The following is a 21,294-nucleotide window of genomic DNA, read 5'->3' as shown; positions in this document are numbered from 1 at the left end:
TCAGGACATCCATGACTTTAAAACCAGGCTGGACAGTACAGCAAGACCCTATCAAGAGGTGGGGGCATTGGAAGGTCGTAGGTTGAAGTCAGGGGGAACATTTTTTTGAAATTATAATATAATTACATCATTTCTCTTCCCTTTCCTCCCTTCACCCCCCAATACCTCCCCTTGCTCTCTTTCAAATCCATGGTCTCTTTTTTACTAGTTATTGTTAACATGCTTATATGTATCTGCATATATATATATATATATATATATATATATATATATATATATATTCCTAAATATAACCTGCTAACCCTACATAATGGGCTGACCATTTAGTATTAGAGAGCCAATCAATGTATTGTTTCCTGGGGAAGACTATTTCTCCCCCTTTCTGCATTCCTTAGCTGTCTGAAGTTCTTTGTAGAGGGTTGAAGCCTTCTGATATTTCCCTCTTCCACTTGGCCATGTCTATTGTGGTCTTTGTTCAGCTCATGTTTAGACAGGCATCTTGGTCATATTTTATGGGTGTAGCTTCTGCCATTCCAGGAGACTTAGTCTCACAGCAAACTCTCTGACCTTCTGCCTCTTACAATCTTTCTGCCCTCTCTTCTGAAAATGTCCCTGAGCCTTAGGTGCTAGAGTGGTTTTGTAGATGTATCCACTGGGCTCTGCAAGTCTGCATTTTGATTGGATGTGGTTTTATGTTTTGGTTGTCCATCTGTTGCAAAGAGAAGTTTCCTTGATGAGGAGTGAGGATTAAACTTATCTGTGGGTATAAGGAGAGATATTTAGAATGTAGTTAGGGATTAGGCTGGTTTAGTACATTGATAGTGTAGGTTCTCCTCCAAGATTTATGATGTCACTAGCCCTAGGTAGTTGGCTAGGTTTCCAGTACCTCTTTTTGAGCAGGTCTTAAGTCCAATCAGAGAGCTATTGATTATAACCAAGGTATTTTTTCTAGTTCTGTACACATAGGGTTTTTGTGCCATGCTGGTCATTGATGTGGTTCATAGGTATCATTGTTGGGTAAGACTTTCAGTTGCTTCCTTCCTTTGGAAGATTGCATGGTACATTCTGGTACCATGAAAACTAGTCTTCAGGGAGGAGTCATTCAAGTCAGTTCTAGTTCAGGGTCCTTAAGGCCCTGTGTGGTGATATTGTATTCCCCAATATGTTGTGCACCCTAATAAATGTATCTGGGGTCAGAGAACAGAACAGCCACTAGATAGACATAGAGGCCAGAAAATGGTGGCACTCACACCTTTAATCCTAGCCTTCTGGAGGCAGAGATTCATCTGGATCTCTGTGAGTTCAAAGCCACACTTGAAACAGCCAGGCATGGTGACTCACGCCTTTAATCCCAGGAAGTAATGGCAGAAAGCAGAAAGGCATATAAAGCGTGAAAACCAGGAACTAGAGCCTGGTTAAGCTATTAGACTTTTGAGCAGAAGTTCAGCTGAGATTCATTCTGGATGAGGATTCAGAGGTTTCCAATCTAGGGAAACAGGATCAGCTGGGAAATTGGCGAGGTGAGGTGGCTGTGGCTTGTTCTTCTCTGATCTTCCAGCATTCACCCCAATACCTGGCTCTGGGTTTGTTTTTACTAATAAGACCTTTTAAGTTTCATGCTACAGCTCTGTGTCTGAAGTGCATAGGTGTCATCAGCAATAGGGACTTACCTTCCACCTATGGGTAGCAACCAAGGGCAACATCAATAATCTTTATGGGTTTTTGGTGGGGGGAGGGGTCTCTTAGAAAACTGTGACCAACAACTCAAAAAAGGACTTGTTCCTGGTGTTGAGAATTTTGTTAAGTGGTCTTTGGCTCTCAGAGAAAGTATTGTCAGCCCAGATGAGAAAAATTCATATATAAACTCTGTGTGTGTATGTATAAAATATGTTTCATATTTATCTGTCATATTAAGATTATTGAGATAATCATAAACTTATTTTAATTGTACTAAATAATACCTGAAAATCTTCTATATAAATAGAGGGAAATGTATCAGTTCATAAATCCATTTTAAATAACTTTCTTTGTTTTACATATATGTTTAAAATGTAAATGAACATGAAATTGAGATCAACTATATGAGTGCGAACAAAGAAATAATAGTGCATATTTTATTCCACCCTTCTGGGCTATTTGCTGATTGTAGGCCTTACATGACAGGTGTTATTAATAACATTGTGTTGTCAATTCAGTAGAAATATTAAAATTAAATGAGCAAGATACCAGTCAAATGTGATTTTCCAGAATATTAATTAAATGGCATTCAGTACATTAAATGGTGAGAAACATCAGAGCTTTCCAATACTCCAAATGTAAGAAAAGAAATGGAATTCTGGAGGCGTGCAGTACAGGGCACTCAGAGACTTCTAAAGGGCATCTGTGGCCTCTCAGCAACTGAACTCTCCACTAACTCCAGGATACCTGGGTCCTTTCTTATCTCTTCAAAGAAGACTAGATCCCGCTGGTCTCTTATGCTTGGTATTGATTCTAAAGCCACAGCAGCCGAGAAAAGTAGAAGTCCCATACACAGAAAACGAGCCCTCCCTAGTGCAGAGAATTCCCTGGTTCATTCCTGGTGGGTCCTGTCTGTGTTAGTCCAGTCCTTCCCATGTCAGCAAGCTCTTTCCACCCACGCAGTAGTTTCAGATCCCTTCCTTGTGCCATGGAAGAGAAGAGAGACGGGAAAAGGAATATGAAGGAATTTGGAGAGAGAAGGGAAGGTCTCCGGGAGAGCTGAATCCTAGGAAAGCCAACCTAAAGAGTCCCATGCTTGCAGATAAGCTGAGGACCTGTGTTCTCACTGCCCTACAATGTGATGGCCCTGTTGTCTTTCTCTTGATGGATGTACCAACTGCCCATGGCTGAGGACAGCATTGTCACAAGTAGGTGATGCAAAACCCTTGGTTGTTTTATAGAAATTGGAGCATAGTCAGCTTATTTAAATTTCAGGTTTAATTTGAAAATGTCCTTCTTTTCCTGTCTTCCTCCTGGCCAATGACTTCCTTCATACAATTGGTAGATCCGAGTTATCACTTGACTTATATGAAATTATTGTTACTTGGTATTAAAAGACTGGAAGAGGGGCTATTGCTAGGAAAACTAAAATGATGACAATGGTTAAAAAGTCTAACATTTTTGAACTTGTATTGATTAAAATTATTGGACTAACAGCTATCACATTAATTATCTTGGGTATCTTATCAATCTGTTGATTTGGGTGTTATTTACTGCTATCATTACTTCTCAAATTTTCCATGAGAAATAGGAGGTTAGAAAGGCTAAGTGCCAGAGTTTATGCCAGAATCGGGCAGGCGCTGGGGGCAGGAGTCTTCTACATATATGCGTCAGTGCAGGAAGACATAAAACGATTTTTAAAAATCATGAGATTTGGCAATGTCATCTCTAAGTTGTATCCAGGACTGTCAAACTGCAGATAGAAATACACACTTCGACAGCTTTCTGGTTAATTCCATCCATGGTCAGAGGTAGAATAAATTAGCCAATCCTTTACCCATGGGCTTGGTGTTTGTTGGTTGCTGGCTTCCTTTAAAGTCAGGGAAAGCATTGCTCATGGTATGGAGGGCCCTAATGCTGCTAATTCTCCCTTCTTCAGAAGGAAATTTGACTGTGGGTGTAAGTCCTACAAGTCTGCTGAACGCTGCTTTTCTCCCAGCTACTGTTTTCACTATGGAATCCATTCATGCCATCACAAGACAATGTGTAGCCCAAGCATTAAACATAAATTATACTTATTCACACTTTGTTCCGATTCTCAGCTTATAATGGTTCCCCTTTCCTCAAATTACAATCTACTACTCTCGTCCTTGTGTCTTGACTGCCATATGAAAGGACAGCTTTAAACTGTTAAACACCCTTAGAGTATAATAAACATGTTACAAATCAGTACTACTTAGGAAGTAGTACTGTGAACAAGGCTTTTTCCATGTTTCTAATGAAAATCCCCCTCCCTCGTGACACTGTAATGCTGAAGGCAGGGACAGTCTTGCTCTTACCATCTCTGCCACACCCAGGCCTCACTCACATGGGCCACTAGAAGCAGCAGACAATAACCACAAGATGAGGGAAGATAAACACAGGGCCACACACAGCTCCTAACTGTCCCATCCATAGACACGGTCTTTCTGAGATTTGCATCGTAGGTGCTGGTGGGAGGAATTATCCGTTGTGATTGGCTTTTGTTTACAAAGTCTTCTCCCATGGTCATTTTGAGAAACTGGAAACGTATTCCATCAGCTCTCACCACCAGCCAACACCGCTGATCCGTGATGGAGCCAGGGGGTGTGCCGGGTTACAGGTGGTTCTGACTCTAGGAAACATTGCTGACTCTGTGGAGTTTTCTTCTTTCTGCCCTGCCATGCTTCCAGTCACCAGCAGGCTGCCTTCACAGTCTGTCTAGATGCCCTGACTTGGTGCAAGGGAAATGTGGGATTGAGGATGCTAAAGAAAATCATTCGATTTTAATAACCCTGCTACTTACACCCAGGATTTTTCTTCTCCTGCCTTTCCTGCTGATTTCTTACAAACTTCAAGGTCAATTTAATTTTTGTACTTCATTACTTTGGTGCAGAACTCTTGAGATTCTCTGGGACTCCCTTTTTTTTTTTTTTTTTTTCATCAGACACTGACAGGTGGTCCATGCATCGGGGAGGAGGAAGAGGTCAAGGACCTTGCCTTCTTTTCTCCTCAGAGTCTCCTCCAGCCCTGTCTTGATTTCCTTACATCTTTCACCTACTTCCAAGGCTTCTGTAATTCCCGTGGCTCATCTGCTTGAACTCCACATTACACATTATTAATGGCAAATGAATGTTTTCGCCATTCTTGTTACCATGGCTTTCTTACTGGGTCTGCGTGCATTAGGAAGTCCAATGGTAGAGTCACATTTCTTTGAATAGCTCCACAATTTCATGCACCTACCATAAAAACAAGCAAATTGACACCCTGCCAGGAGTAGCCAGAGGAGATCTTAGAAGAGAGTTCATAATGACATTGTTGCCATATTGCATGCCTGTAAATAATTCATTAAGCCAACCACCCTTTTGTTTTAAGCAAACACAAGCAGATGCCTTCCTAAATTGGATGCAGACAACAGTCTTCAGGAAAACATTATTGTAATATGACACTTAAAAAGAATAACAGATTTGCTTTATTGATTTTTGCAGCAGTAATACACCACGATTACTTCTGTTACCATTTTATCTCTCTCATGGGCTTTGTCCTCTGCTCTTACTGTTTTATACTTACATGAATATGTGTGAAATTTCACTGTTAATATTAATAGTGTGGAAAAGTTAATGACATCAATTCATCATCAATCAAGCAAATCCAGGTGATTTTCCTCCAGGTCTGTGATGTTCGAAACACAGTCAGAACCATAATGACTTCTAAAATTTTTATTATTACTAACTGTTATTATTGTGTGTGCTCATGAAAGTGTGTACATGTCTGTTTGAATAGGTCATTCATTTGTCTGGAGGTCAGAGGCCAGTTTTCAGGAGTGAGTTCTCTCCTTTCACTGTGTAAGTTTTAAGGCTGGAACTCAAATTGGTCCAGATTTGGCTGAGCCATTTTGCCAACCTCCTCGTGACTCTTTGCTTTACAAGAATTTGTTTCATCAGCTTATTTAAGGAAATGTAATAACATTCCGAATATAAGAATATCTGTTTTTGTCTTCAAAAGATCAATGTTATTGCCTTTCAGATTAAACACTGTATATGATTAAAAAATCAATTAACATTTGAAGCCAAAATTCATTGTTTACGTTTTCTAAAGGCAGGGTTTGTCAGTGATAATAGAAAATTTTACCTTGTAAATTATTGTATTTATTTATTAGTGTCCCAAATAGTTCCAAGAAATATTGTATCCAATTGACTCTATAAAATGCACTAAAACATGAAGTCAATATACTGACTCATATCTACTATTATAGTAGTTCATAGTCTTAGCTATGTATTAGAATCACATGTTGGGGATTTAAAAAGTTATGTATGCCATGTTTTCAGGGTTTCAATGTAATTGCCCAAATGGGACCCGGATAATTTATTTTGTAAAAACTGCCTATAAACTCTCTATGTGCAGCCATGTTGAGACCATTGAATTTCCCATTGACTGGATACTTCTGCTTTTTTGAAAATATTTATAACTGGAAAACTCTGAGTACATAAAGATATCTATATAAATTATGACATGCTACAACAGGAAACAATTTTTTTTTTCGTTTTTCGAGACAGGGTTTCTCTGTGTAGCTTTGCGCCTTTCCTGGAACTCATTTGGTAGCCCAGGTTGGCCTCGAACTCACAGAGATCCGCCTGCCTCTGCCTCCCAAGTGCTGGGACTAAAGGCGTGCGCCACCACCGCCCGGCAATATTTATTTATTTATTTATTTTTTGGTTTTTCGAGACAGGGTTTCTCTGTGCAGTTTTGCACCTTTCCTGGAACTCACTTGGTAGACCAGGCTGGTCTCAAACTCACAGAGATCCGCCTGCCTCTGCCTCCCAAGTGCTGGGACTAAAGGCGTGTGCCACCACCTCCTGGCTTAACAAATTTTGATATATGACTTGATACATGCTTAGAGAAATCCCCAGAGAATTCAGATATTTAGTGATAAGCTTACATTTGGAATCTATTATTCCACATAATCTTGCCTGGTTTTGATTCTATTAGGATTGACCAAAGTTGGAGCACACACACACACACACACACACACACACACACACACACACACACGCGAGTGCATGCTATTGGATCTAAATCTAACCCAAGGAGGTCAACAGGTAGAAATCAGTCAAGGACTCTGAGCAACATGAGCCCAAGATTAGATGAGGAAGAACAGAGAGACACAGCCTTGAGGAGGTTGACCGATGTAAGGTCAACTATACAAGTAGATTCTGAACAAGATAACAATTAGAAGCTATTATGATGAATCTAATGTCAACTTGCCACAAATTAGAATTGCCTGAGTCGGGAGCCTCACCTGAAGAACTGTCTTGATTGCTCTTGGAAGCCCCACCTTGATTGTGGGCCGTGTGTTCTGGTGGCAGCCCACATAAAAAGGCGAGGCGGAAGGAAAACCACCTCCCCTTTTGTGATTGGCCTTCAGTCCTGCCTCTGAGTTAATTTGCCCAGTGGCGGCTGCTGCTGCTGACTCCTCCCAAGAAAGAGGAAGCAGAGTTTGCAAGCATTCATTGTAGATTGGTGGTTTTCCAGGAAACTTCTGGGCAGGGAGTACTGAGGCACACAGCCTTGTGGACTAATCAACTATGGGCTGTGCCCCCTGAACCTCAAATGAAAGACAGACATTGTGGGTCTACCCCGACTGCTGAGTCATGTGGCCTCAATGACAGAGTAACTGCCGGGTTCTCGTGTTTTTTTTTTTTTTCAGGTGTGACGTAACTATTTTCAAACTGACTTAATACATTCTTTTGTCTCGTCTTATTGGTTTTGTTGCTCTGGAGAACTGTGACGCACATAGAACCCAATGGAGAACTGTTGGGGTAGGGAGGGGGCTGAGAAGTTAGAAAAGGAAGAAGATGGTCTAACAGCTCTTGGCAGGAGGACATCAGGAGGCATCCAGGTAGGCTAGGTTCCAGCTCCAGGTCCAGCTCTCTTCCTCACACTGACTCTCCTTTAACAGAAGATTGCCAGAGAGATGACAGTTGCATGCCTCTATTTATCCTCTGTCCTGCACTGTTGAGACATGTCTTTGTAGGAATGACCAAATCACCAGAACTACTTGGGAGGAAAAAGGCAGCTTAAACCCTCTAGTACTAACATTTTGGCAAGCAGTCCTCAAACTACTTGCCACTGCTTGGTTCAAAGTGAACCCAGAACACACCTTGGGGCCCTAAACTGACTGTAAGATCAGAAAATACAGTGATGACAGAACATGCAGTTTGCTGTCCCTTCTAGGCCCAAAGTTAACAACTGCTGATCGGTAAATGCTTTGTAGTAAATTTAGTTAGATATCATTCTACCTCAAACACTCATCAAAGTTTTGGGCCACACTGAGCAGGCTTTAAGTGAATTCAAAGTTAAAACCACCTGTAACAGAAAGCAGTTAACTGTTAGTACTGCTCCCTTGGCTGGCTAGAGGCACCTGTCTTCGGGTTTCTATTGCATCTAAAAGACATCATGACCATGGCAACTCTTATAAAGGAAAACATTTAATCGGGCTTGCTTACAGTTAAGAGGTTTAGTCCGTTATCATCATGGCTGGAAACACAGCAACACACAGGCAGACATGGTGCTGGAGAAAGATTTGAGAGTTCTGTATCTGGATCCTCGGGCAACAGGGCTTCCTGTGACTATGAGCCACTGAGCCTGGGCTTAAGCTTCTGAGACCTCAAAGCCCACCCCTAGTGATAACACTTCCTCCAACAAAGCCACACCTACTCCAACGAGGCCATGCCTCCTAACATCACCACTGTCAGTCAACTGTGAGTGTATGTGGTCTAGACCAGTAGGTTCTCAACCTTCTTAATGCTGCAAAGCTTTAATACTGTTTCTCAGGTTGTAGTGAGCCCCCCCCCTACCCCGCCATAAAATTATTTTTGTTACTACTTCATAACTGTAGTTTTTCTACTGTCATGAATCATAATGTAAATATCTGTGCTTTCTGATGGTCTTAGGTGACCCCTGTTAATGGGTCATTCAACATCCCCCAAAGGGATCTCTACCCACAAGTTGAGTATCTTTGGTCTGGAGAGATTCAGGTTGCCCAGCTGACGTCTTCCACTATGAAAATGGTTATACGAGGTTTTATTAGCTACAGAACAAAGAAAGTCACAGATCATGGCATTTACCAAATACATTGCTGGGAATCACAGGTAGATGGAATACAGGGAAGCAGGGAAAACTTCCCTGTGGGTCTTAGAGCCTATGTAATAACACTCTTGGCTTTTGGATTAATTGCAGTTAGCAGTCTACTGATACATTCTAAGGATTTTATTTGGTAGTCAAGAGAATGTTAGAACAAACACAAGGTGGACAGTGATGGACTATTAAGGGGAGCAAAAACAGCCCAAGATAACCTAGACCTGTATTTAGAGTTCCACAATCACCAAGATCTAATCAGTCATTCAACTTTTTATACCAGGCGACACCAGTGGAAAGTTCCCCTGAGAACTTACATTTACAGTGGATAACAATGACTTGTCATTTACAAATCATGGTTCACTGATCTTTTCCTAGCTGCTCTCTTTGTTCCTCCTTGCAGGGATTATTCCACTGAAAATGCCTTTCATCTCCGGTTTCCATTTTGTTCTTTAGCTGAGAAGGTGCTCCAGGGAAGGTGGCCCTAACCTTAGGTCACCTCACCGGAAGTGAATTTTTCCAGTTCTCTGGTAACAGTCTGGACAAAAAGAGGTCAGAGGTTAGGTCAAATGGTTGAGAATAGGCATGAAGATTACTGTAATAACAGTAGGAGCTGACGTCTCTTCTTAGATTAATGGTATGTTTCCTATGCATGCTGAAAGAGTTTTGAAATACGAATTTCTTAGGCTACAAGCAGATACAAAATGTTATGCCTGGTTCAAGCTAGACAGACAGAAGGGAAAAGCGAACTAATGTTGATAGTCAAGATAGATCTAAAGGGAAATTGATGCCTAATAAAATCTTTGGGGACACCCCAGCAAAGGGAAATCCTAACCAGATGTTCTGATTATTGCGATTAGTGACTAGATTGGAACATTAGTGCAGGGTTTATTGGTTCCCACATGGTGGTTACAATGAGTGCCAGATGGCTCTCCTGACCCAGACAGCTAAGGAAACATTGCCCCTTCCTCTTTGCCATTCCAGCCATGAAAATGAAACAGGTTCAAAGGAAGAATTGGAAAAATTTTCCACAACTGTCATGTCAATGTGCTTTGATACTTCAGTTGAATTAGTGAGTTTTATTACTCTATAGGTCCCATGTATTAGTGTTTTTCCTATCAGTCTAATAAAACATTTTATAGCCTTCTGTTTGAAACAGCTTATAATGTTTATCTGAGAAACAATAGGTCCTAGAATCAGAGCACAGATTTTAATTAATAAAGATGGAAGAGAGGGATGATGAGATAGATCCAATACATGTTCCCTGGGTATATATTTTATTGCCAAAAGTCTTTTGGTATATAAGGATAATCATTCTATAACATGTATACAAGACTTTGAATTGTGGGTAACTTTCCAGGAAAGAAATTTTTACATGCTGTATTAGTTACGTGTCTGTTGCTGTGATAAAATGCCATGACCAAAGCTACTTACAGAAGAGTTTATTTATTTATTTTTTTGGCTAGTGCTTCCAGAGGGCTAAAATCAATAATGGCAGAGATGGCAAGGGAGCAGGACGCTGGCTGATATATTTTATCCCCACACAGGAAGTAGAGAGCATGAGCAGGAAGTAGGTTGAGGCTGTACGCCCCAAAACCCACCCCCAGGGACATACTACTTCCAGCAAGCCTCCTAAAGGTTCCTTCCACAGCCTCCCCCAACAGCACCACCAACTGGGATCAAGTGCTTCGATACATGAGCCACTGAGGACATTCCTCATTCAAATCATGGCAGTGTCTTCCTTTCTTTTCTGTTTCTATAATAAAATACCCTGACAAGCAACATCCAGCAGAAAAGATTATTTGGCTCACAGTTCCAGGGGGCTAAGTCTCTCAGGCAAGGGAAGACGTGGCAGGAAGCAGGATACCACGAGAGCACAGGCGGCGCTGGGTGATTACATTCCATCCCTAAACAGGAAGCAGAAAACAGGAAGTAGGGCCAGAACACAGAACTTCAAAGCCCTAAGGCCTGCCGGGTGTTGTGGTGCAAGCCTTTCATCCCAGAGCTTAGCAGGCAGAGACAAGTCTCTGTGGGTTCTAGGCCAGCCTTGCCTACAAAGTGAGTTCCAAGGCAGTCAGAGAGACTCTGTCTTTAAAAAACAAACAAACAAATAATGACAATAATAATAACAACTCAAAAACAAATCCCCAGTGTATACATCCTCCAGCAAAGCTTCACTTCTTAAAGGTTCCGTGACCTTCATAAACAGCGCCACCAAATAGAGACCAAGAGTTAAAACACATGAACCTCGGGGGCACAATTCTCACCTTAACCACCACAAGTCCCACCCAGACATCTTTATTTGGTACCTTGCTAGCCATGGTGATCAGTTTCCTATTACTCTAACATGAAGCTATCTGAAAAGGAAGTTTTCTGTTGCCTCCTCCCCAACTAAACAGCCTATTCAGCAACATACGACCATACGTAATTACTTCTTTCCAATTATTTTGAAGAAATATTCATTGTCTTTGCACAGTGTTTTTTTTTTCCCCTGCAGAGTTTTATAGAAGTCAACACTTCAACTATTCAAAGGGATATTTGGAATTCCTTATCTATACCATCAAGTTTTATTTCAACACATTTGGCGGCTATTTAGAGAAACGTTTAAAAAATCCACAATTCATTTTATCCCTGGGCATTAGTAATAGTCTACTATTGATAGAGTTTGAAATGGCGTTGCTTTCAAACGAGATCTATGATACGCATTTCTTTTGCAGAGCAGGAAGAACAGCTCTGGCATCTCCTTCAGAAAGATTTACAGCACTAACAATTCCAGGCTATTTTAAGCCACAGTCAGCCTTTATAGGAGAAGTGGAAAAAACACTCAGTAATGCTTTGATTTTTTTTTTCCTTCTAGAATTGCAAACTGATATTTTACATATAAGTTAGTTGAAGAAAATTGTGTATTCACACTTCAAGAATATGCCCAAGGTCACTACTTCCTTTTTAAAATTCTCCCCATGTGTGCTCAATGGGAAAAGAATAGTTTTCCCTAGAATTTATTCAATTCCAAAAGATCTGGAAATTGAGACTTCCTTAGTAAGTCTCCGAGGTATACAGCCCTTCTTCCAAATGCAACAGACTCAGAGTTTTGTAAAGAGTGACTTAAGTACATATAAAATACTTGGTGTCACAGTTGCTTGGTGCATGCTGTGGCAGCTCAGAACTGGGAAGCAGAGGCAGGAGGATCTGAACTTCAAAATTCATCCTTAGCTACATTGGAAGTTCAAGGCCAGCATGAGCTACATGAGACTGTAACTCAAATAAATAAATAAATGAAACAAAATCATATCAAAATGCAGAGCCTTAAGTCTTCTATAGATATGTTCAAAACAACACTATCTACAGCAGTCAAAAAGTAGAAATAACACTGGTATCCAAAAATAGGAAAACTAATGAGCAAACTGTGGTATAAACATTAGAGAATGCCAGAGTGTTGCTGTGAACTAAAAAGAGCAAACCACCAATGCACCCAGAAATATGATGATTAAAAGATATAAGAATATACACTATACCATTCTAGTATAGAATGTTCCAGAGAAATTTAGTATCTGGAAAAATTCTAGAATGACGCCTTCTCTGATACACTGTGAGGTTTGCTAGCTTTCTGGTACTGTACAAATACCTGAGATAATCAACTAGTACAGAGAAAATATTTATTTTGACTCAGAATTTCAAAGGTTCCTGATTGGTTGGTCCATGGTTTGTTGGTCCATGATTGGTTGGTCCTGTTGCTATTCGGCCTTTGGCAAAGGAGAACATCATGGTGGATGGTGTGGTAGAATAAAGCCACTCATTTCATGCCAGAAGGAGAAGGAAGAGGGAGAAGCTGATACCCCTTTCAAAGACTTCTCTCCAATCATCTGAAGAACTCTCTCACTTAACTCTAACATTCCCACAGTTGCTCAATATCGCTGGCCTCCAAGCCTTTATCAGAAAGGCCTCTGGGAAAGACTGAAGACCTAAAGCTAGCACTAAGAGTTCTCACAACACAGAGGCATGCTTTCACAAACACAGACAATGCATTGAAGATACTTGCCTTTCAGGTTGTGTCTATTTTGCATCATAAGAATGATATTGTAAATGAACACTGATCTCCAGCTCATAACAGGCATGATGAAGTGCTTAGGGGAAAATACCCTGACATCTGCAATGTAGTTTCAAATGCATCAGAAAACTAAGATTGCTTGATGGTTGTCTAGAGGGATGGCTAGACAGATGGAGGGAGGATAAAACAAGTAGAATGAAGGGTTACCATAGAAGGGTGATGGGCACACAGATGTTCACTGTGGTAGTCTCTCAGCTTTGATGCATGTTTGAAGTTTTTCATAATAAAATGCTGAGAAAAAAATGGGAAAGAAGGGTTGCTCTCCTGAGAAATATCTGTATAATGTATAAGTGGTTTTCTTAGAAACCATAGTCTCCCGGTGTCTTCTTTTATACAATTGAACTATAAGAGTAAATTCACAAATTAACATTTAAGTATTAATAGTTGCCTGAGAATAATTAAGCTAAATTCCCTATCCTCAGAATGTTTATTGAACTAAAAATGGCCAGAGAGTCTCTCTCAAGGTAATGCAAATATAGTCTTATAATTTATGGTTTTTATTATTACTATTTTAAGTTACAATTATTTATCTGTGTATATATGTTGTGGGCATGCTTACCATCGCACTTGTGTGGAGGTCAGAGGAGAACTTGGAAGAACTGGTAGCTTTCTCCTTCCACCATAGGAGACCTGGGGATCAAACTTAGGTCCACAGGCTTGGCAGCAAGCACCATTTCCAACCATGTTATTTAGTTCTTTATTTTTGATTAGTAACCAAAAGGAAATGAAAAAAATTCTTTTCCAGAAACCATCTGGGTGTTCATAATAGACTAGTTGTTTGGATGTTAATCAAAAATTGTGTTTGGCCTGGAGGGGAGAGGGTATTTCATTCACTCTTTCTTCAGTAAATCCATTCAGAACTCTTACAGATTCTCTGTGTCAAGAGAATATGATGACTAGGCTTTTCAGCAATAGTGATAATACTTCGGTTGACTTAACTGAAGCCTGGTTTATTTACACATGACTCCTCATTACTAACCTCATTACTAACCTGCTGTTTAGACTCCTGGAGACTAGCAATAGACAGTCATAGATTTCAGGAAGTAAAGGGCTGGGTGCCTGGGGATGATGGAGAGTAGAGAAATGCTTTTGCAAATCTTGCAACAAAGATAACAGTTCTCAAGATGATGAGACCTGTCAATCAAATTCAGCACATCTTGCCCCTTCTAAATGTTTCTTTTTGCTTGGGTTTCTCTGCTGCTGAATGAGTGGTCTTTCCACATTTTAATATTAGTTCAATGTTGCCACTCAGTTTTAACTTGATCTTTCAGGGTTAAGGGCAGAGCTGATATGCAGTACAGAAGGCCCTCGGTTTGTTACAGTTTCTTCTTGGTAGGGTATTAACTGTCTGGTTGCTTTGCTGCGACTTCTCAGAGACTGATCCTAACATTGAGCTACACATCCATGAAGAGCTAAGAAAGTGGTCAGAAATTTACTGAAATGGTAACAGGCTCTGCCATTGCGTCGTGTTGTATCCATGATGATGCAGGCAGTCCGAGCTTTGCTAACCTCATACATCTTCCTTTCCTCCACTTACTATGGTTTATGTTTTCTCTTCTCTCATTCCCTTCCCCTTGAACTTTTCTTTGCCTCAGCGATGGGGAGAACGGCTTGGACCAAGAGAGTCTTGGCAAGCATGGATAGCAGCCCATTTGCTGTTTGTGTGAAATGGTGTTTTTGGCTTAATACTTGTGGTGTGGTTCTGAAAGCAGTCAGGCTGTCAAAGATGAATAGTTTTAGCACATGCTCCATTTAGTCGCTTGTATTGTTAAAAGTCAAATTTTCTTTAAATGTCTTTTTTAGTATGAAGAGTGAGAGGCCCTGTACAAATGAAATGAATCAGAATTTCATCTCTACAAACAGCTTGTAATGTATCCCAAAAGTGGGGAGGGTGGTTTTTAACTTTCATTGAAGCCATGAACCTGGAGAATATAAATGAATCACAGGCGCTGCTTTGCTTTATTCTGTCCTATGCACTCCTTTTCCAGTGTTTGTAAATTAAATAGGACCATCTCCCGCCCCAATCCCACCCCTGGCCACTCTTCCTTGAGAAGTCCCCATATACCCCAAGGTATGTACTAAGAATAGACTTGAACGTCTGACCCTCCTGCTTCTAGTATAGGTATGGGTCACAATACCTGGAATATGTGGTACTGGGGATCCAACCCAAGGCTTCAGGCATGTGGTACAAGCAGTCTACCCATTGAGCTACACCTATGCCTGAGGAATTCCTACTTTCAAAAAATCTGCATGATTGCTGTGGTTTAGTTGCCATCAACTTTAAGCCCCGGCATGTAATTTTCATGTATATTCATACAAATCTTCAATCCAATTAGCCATCTGGAGTAAACAGCCTTTCTCGCCTATAATATTTGATATACTGGGGACTTAATTTTGTCTAATTGTCTTATGATGGTCTTATTTTTCCTTTGTTCATATTATGTGTTACTTGTTTTGCTTCCTTTCACACTCCTATAAGATCTGTTTTCATAACATAAAAATGGAGAACACAAGGACCCTCCTTTACAAAGCTCTCCTTTCCTGACTACACAGAGTGACACCGGGAGACGTGTGACCACACCTTGGCTCTCCTGGCTCTTTGCCTGACTGCATCCAATCTCAAACTATTCTTGTTCTTCAGCTGTTGGCTTTAGTATGCAAGCAGGACAGTTCTTAATTTTCTATAGATGAGGGAGTTGAGAGATGCACATTCTAATGTTCAAGAATCTTTCCGGGAGTCTAAAAACGTAACCTGGAAGTTGTGCTTTCAAGACACCCTCTCCCTTCCCCTCCTCCCTCCCTTCTCTGCCACCTTCCCTATCTCTGTCTCCCTGTCTTCCCACTCCTCTTTACCAAAGCATCCGGCATTTGACCACAGAACTCAGTGTCACGGGATTTGTTCATTTTAAGTGATTACTGATTGAGATCATCTACTGGACTTCCCACTCTGGAATCAGCAGGATTCCTCATTTGCATGGAAGTCACTTAAGTGACTCATTCTCTGGTGACAGCAAGTGAGTCATCTGCTATCATCATGAAAGTGGCGACGACGAATCATAAGTGCTGGGCCTGTGTTCCTACCCTGCCATACAAATACACATCTGCTCTTCAAGGAGGCCTTGTTAAACAACCAGGAGGAGCTAAGGCAGAGGACTGTGATTCAGCATCAAGTGGTATGCTACACTCCATTTTCCAGAGTTTTACAGACAGGACACCATCCAGTTGTTCAGCAGGCCTTTAAGGAATCCATTTGTGTCACAGACCACAGCAGACACTTGATAAACAAAACTGGATGAGGCAAGCTGGGTGTGGTGGTACATAACTTTAATTCCAGAAGGAAGAGGCAGGCAGGTCTCTGTGAGTTCAAGGCCAACCTGGTCTACAAAGTGAGTTCTAGGACACCCAGCGCTGTTACACAGAGAAACCCTGTCTCAAAAAAAAAAAAAAAACAACAACAACAACAACAAAACTCAAACAAACAAAATGGATGGGTCGTTGACCTGTTTTGAGGAGCTCACGGCTCCTTAGGAAGAAGACAGCAGTCTTCCTAATTCATGTGTGAGTTCAGCAGGGGAGCTTCACTCGGCAAAGGACAGTGGGGATTTTGTAAAGATGACCCCTGACTTCTTCAACAGGAGGCCTTGAGCTTAAGAGGATGCTAAAGCTTCATCTCCAAGGATGAACTGGAGTTAACAGATAAGGGCTAGAAGACAGATTGAGATAAATAACATCATTAGCAACAGCCCTGAATCAAGCTATTAAGTTTTCTTTATGTCCCTGGTACTGTGCTGAGCAGAATTTCATAATTTGTAAGCCTGGTTACTTAACCCTCCCAACAAGATTACTAGGGGGAGAATCCAGCTAAAGTTCTCTCCGTGCTGTCTTTTTGTGCCCAATTGGATAATACCAACAGGTGTTACTAGTCATACCTGCTATCATAAATATGTTCATGGTATCTCACAAAACAGGGAAAGGAGCCAAGGTTGAAAGCAATGGAGAGAGAGAGAACCTGCTGTCTGTTCCACACTTCCCTGGGTCTCAGAGCTTAAAAATAACATTAACACGGTGGAATTTACTATGCTCAACCTTTAGGTGCGATTAATACATTGTTTTGCAACATAGTTGTGAATAAGAAAAGAGAAATAGGGAAGTACTATAAAGAAAAAGTAGCATTTTACATAAGGTATTTGTAAATGTAAGTCTATCTAATGGGATTATATGGATATAAGCTATTTGTTATCTGCATGCACGGGACATAGAACACCACTCTGTGTAACAACCATGTATACCTGTACCTCTAGTCAATGAAGGAAGTATGTGCTTTATCCCAAACTTATAAACCCATGGATCTTCAGTACACAGGACCTGTACTTTCCCCTTGGAGTTCTTCACACTTGTAATATTAAATACTTACTCTCTCGGTTAGATCGGAGATTGTCTCACTCACCACCACATTCCTTGCACTTTGCAGATCACCCAGGGATCCTCAGTAAACATTTTCTGAATGAACAGAGAATGAATGCAGATCACCCAGGGAACATTTCTGAATGAACAGAGTGCGAATGTTAAGCCTGCATGAAACAGCTAGTGGGCACTCACTTTATAGATATTTTTATTGTATAGAAATAGTGTTTGGTTGAAGAGGTCCAATATCCCATCATATGTGAACATACGGGTAAACACATGTGAAAACATGCCATTAAGGGAAAGAAAAGCATAGGAAAGCCCAAGAATGACTTTCTGGAGCATGAAATCATACCTAACACTTATTGACTACTTACCAAGTACCAGGCACTGCCCTTGGCTTATTTTTTTTTAACATATATTAATTCACTTAAAGCTTACAACAACACTTAAATTCCAATTTTGAACTCAGTTACAGGGTAATTTTAGTTTAGCATGGCTAAGTGACGTATAAACAAACACAGGGAACGAGCCCAGGGAGGCACACCATAGTCACACGTCAGCACCTAATTTCCTTAATATGACCCTTTGTGACTGACCTTCAAGTAAACGTTTGGGGCTCGAGCAGATATTATTGGTCAGAGGAAAGATTCGTTATGAAGGATGGGGAGGAACCTGTAAGAGCTGAGGCCGGGAGATGGAATAAGATGAGTTCAGTCAGAATGTAGGGTTATAGTAGATGAATAATGGAAGGCTCATGGAGACAGTTCTGTGAGAGGGAATAGTTAGCCTGTTACTGGGGTAGTGAAGACTATGGTTTTCAGCTGAGTTTGGACATCAATCCCAAGGTATGCAAATGTTTCTACCAGACCCTATATATTCTGACCTCAAGAAAAATCTTGATTTTTTTTTCTTTCCAGAAAGAAGAGCTATCCATCTCTGGAAACTCCACTGTTCACTGTCTGCCTATCATTCATTGTCCGTCTAATAGCCCTAACGTCCTTTGGGACATCTATCAGGATCCGTGACTAAAGCACATGACCAAGAAGGATAGTCAGATCTGTGCTAACTTCAGGATTTTCCCTGGAGGTCTCTAGACAAAGAATGGTAGGGAAATGGATGTGAGGCCAAAGGTACTGCTAACCCAGGAATGAACCCAGCAACCAGAGTGGAGCACAGTGCTGAGGATGATGAGCGGTCCGCAGTCCCCCATGATACCACTGGCCTCTGATTCCCACATTCTCAAGCCTGCCGGCTTCTGGACTTGCCAGGGAGGTAAACCATTATATTCTCATTATTATTTAATCAATGGCGAGTAGATTTTCTAGTCTGTACTCTGATAATCGATCCCATCAACTTAATCGGCACCACAGAGGAGACAGTAGTCAGGCATATCTCTGGGTGTGTCTGGGAGGCAGTTTCCAGGGAAGACTGACTGAGGAGACACACAGCACTGTGAATATGGAAGGCACTACCTGTAGGCTGGGAGCCGACAGAAGGGAAGTGGGGAGAGGAGAGTGCTCTCAAGCTCAGACACAGTCTCTCTCTCCCTCCTGCTTCCCTCCTTTCTGCCCCAGATCTTCAGGATGGACTGCTCTGTGCCATCCTTCCTGCCACAGTAGGCTGAAACCTTGGCTAAAACTAATTCTTCTCCCCTTAAACCCTTCCCTAGGGTATTTTGTTACATTGTCACAAAAGCAACCAATACACTTGTAATTAAAGTCATCTGAAATAATACACTGCCCAACACTAAGGAGTTCTTAATTATAGGACCACAAGCTTCATCTGAGCTAGGAGTCACAGTTCAAAACACGGTCTCATTTTCTTCCCGATTCTCTCTTCAGGACCTCATCACCAGGACAAAGCCCAGTGATTTTTTTTTCCACAGTCCAGCTCTGATGCCTCAAATCCCAAACCAGAGCCTTCTTTCCTAGGACTGCAGATGTCTTTGCAATCTGGTGCATCTAAAGGCTCAGGGATGGCAGAGGAATGGCTATGTATCATCCCCAAGGCTTTCACATCAAAAGGCCCAGCGGAGGCCTCATCCTGTTCAAAATGACAAATTAAAATGAATCCCGGAGCTTTATTCCCTAAGAACATACGACATGTTTGCTTTTAGAACATTTCATTGCGCTGTCTTCAGAACCGAGCTCCCTAAGAATGTTATTATACCTTAAGCTTCTTGACACATTTCCTAATAATTTGAAGCTTCTGACATTTATACAATAAAAGATTGCACTTCTGCAAAAAAAAAAAGGGGGGGGGGAATCAATGAATCTTTTTGGCAATCGTCCTGAATCTGCAGAGATTAGATTCACTTCCCAGACATTGCTATTCCCTATCAAACACAAAGTCACACAGTATAATTAAGATGGTTGTAGAACCATATATTTCAGGCCTTAGCTGTCTGCTCTCAACTGTCTTGGGAAGTTCAGAAATAATAGGGGAAGCTACATCTTAACCAGAGTAATTACATTTGCTAAGCAGTATGGGATGAGCAAGAGCGGTGGAAAAGAATAAAATCTGTCCCGAAATCAAGAACCACTGTGTTCGTTCTGATGGATAAACCTTCCGGAGAGAGGGGGATGGGGCTGAAGACCAGTTACAATACCCAGGGGAATGGCAGCTATTATCCCCTATTGAGTTGGTACTTACCATACAGAGCCCGAACAATTCATACAGAAAAATAAACCATAACATCCCTGTTTATTATTACTTCAGCTGAGAGGTGGTGACATTAAACAGTTCTGCACTGCTGCTATAAATCAGCGGACTGGGGATGCTCTCAGCGTGAGACAAGGACTCCTTGGAAACCACTCTCCTCAGTGCAACCAGCTGTCAGAATTCTTCAAATTAAACTGTTATTACAGTAGTATTCATTAGTCGGTTACTGGCTATTAAGATATTTTTATATCGGCACCATTGACATTGGCTGTTGCTTTTTTAATATGCGAGTTACATATAAACATGATTCAATGGGGCATGGAGGGATGGCAGACTCTATTAGAGCTTGGTGGTCCCTGTCTAAAGGCTACTATTGAAGGCTCCTGTCTTAATATTGCACACATGAATTTTTCTGGGAAGCTGGACATGTATTCTGGTGGATGGAGTCGGGGAGAAGGGTAGTAATAATAGATTTCAACACTAGCATTTGCCCAGAAAAGTGATAGCCTAACATCAGAAATTATAACTCTTAAAACTGTGACGGAACCCCTGATGACAGGGCTTGATCCTCCTCTAGTTTGATGGCTCAGATTTCCATTTGTTCTAAGTTGCTGGGTGTGTGTTTAACTTTTCCTTAAATCTGGAGTCAAACAAAGAATGGAAAACGGAGCTTGTGGAACAGTACAGAAAAAAAATCAATATACCTACTCTGAGAGAGAAAATATGACAAGAATTGGGTTCTCGTTAACTTGAACAGTGTTCTTGGCATTTGAAGAAGAACTTAAGACTCAATTTAGTTTCAGGACAGATTTAACCGAAATTATTTTATTTCAACTAGGAAAGAAAAAGATGCGGTAAACAGTGATTAGCCTAGAAAGATTGATACCTTAGCAATAATCACACACAAACTCACTCAGACATAGGAACAAGAGAATTCTCCGTTCTGTTACTTCCATCCCACATGCTGTCAAGAATATCGTTTTCTTTAGTTGAGATGGAGGATAATCTGAATTGTTTCTCTCACAGATGATGAAAGTGAGTCTCAGTGACCTAGTTAACTGCCACTAGCCTGACTTGTTCTTCCTCCAGTATATTTTTAACATATCCCAAGATAGTCTCCTTTCGGATTGGACAAGTCACCATTTCCTGGTCCTCACACTCATGAAGATGCCAATACAGAGCATATGTACTAACTACTGCTTCCGCTGTTAGGAAATACAGCACTGGTCATTCTCTCTGAAGCCTCCAGACTTGAGCAGTGGCCTAGAGCTGGACATATTGGAAGT

General features: G+C 41.1%; 1 long non-coding RNA gene across 1 annotated transcript; it reads left to right on the top strand.

Annotated features, from left to right (window-relative positions):
- The first annotated feature begins 7,500 nt into the window (after positions 1-7,500).
- LOC121824148 (uncharacterized) lies at positions 7,501-19,419 on the top strand. Its single transcript, XR_013045919.1, has 3 exons — positions 7,501-7,594; positions 18,265-18,619; positions 19,189-19,419. It is a non-coding gene; the product is annotated as an uncharacterized LOC121824148 (long non-coding RNA).
- The last annotated feature ends 1,875 nt before the right edge of the window (positions 19,420-21,294 follow it).

This window comes from Peromyscus maniculatus, chromosome 19, assembly GCF_049852395.1.
Source record: "Peromyscus maniculatus bairdii isolate BWxNUB_F1_BW_parent chromosome 19, HU_Pman_BW_mat_3.1, whole genome shotgun sequence".
Taxonomy (NCBI): Eukaryota; Metazoa; Chordata; class Mammalia; order Rodentia; family Cricetidae; genus Peromyscus; species Peromyscus maniculatus.
The sequence above is the reverse complement of the archived record's forward strand: the minus strand, read 5'-3'. Positions and strand labels throughout refer to the sequence as shown.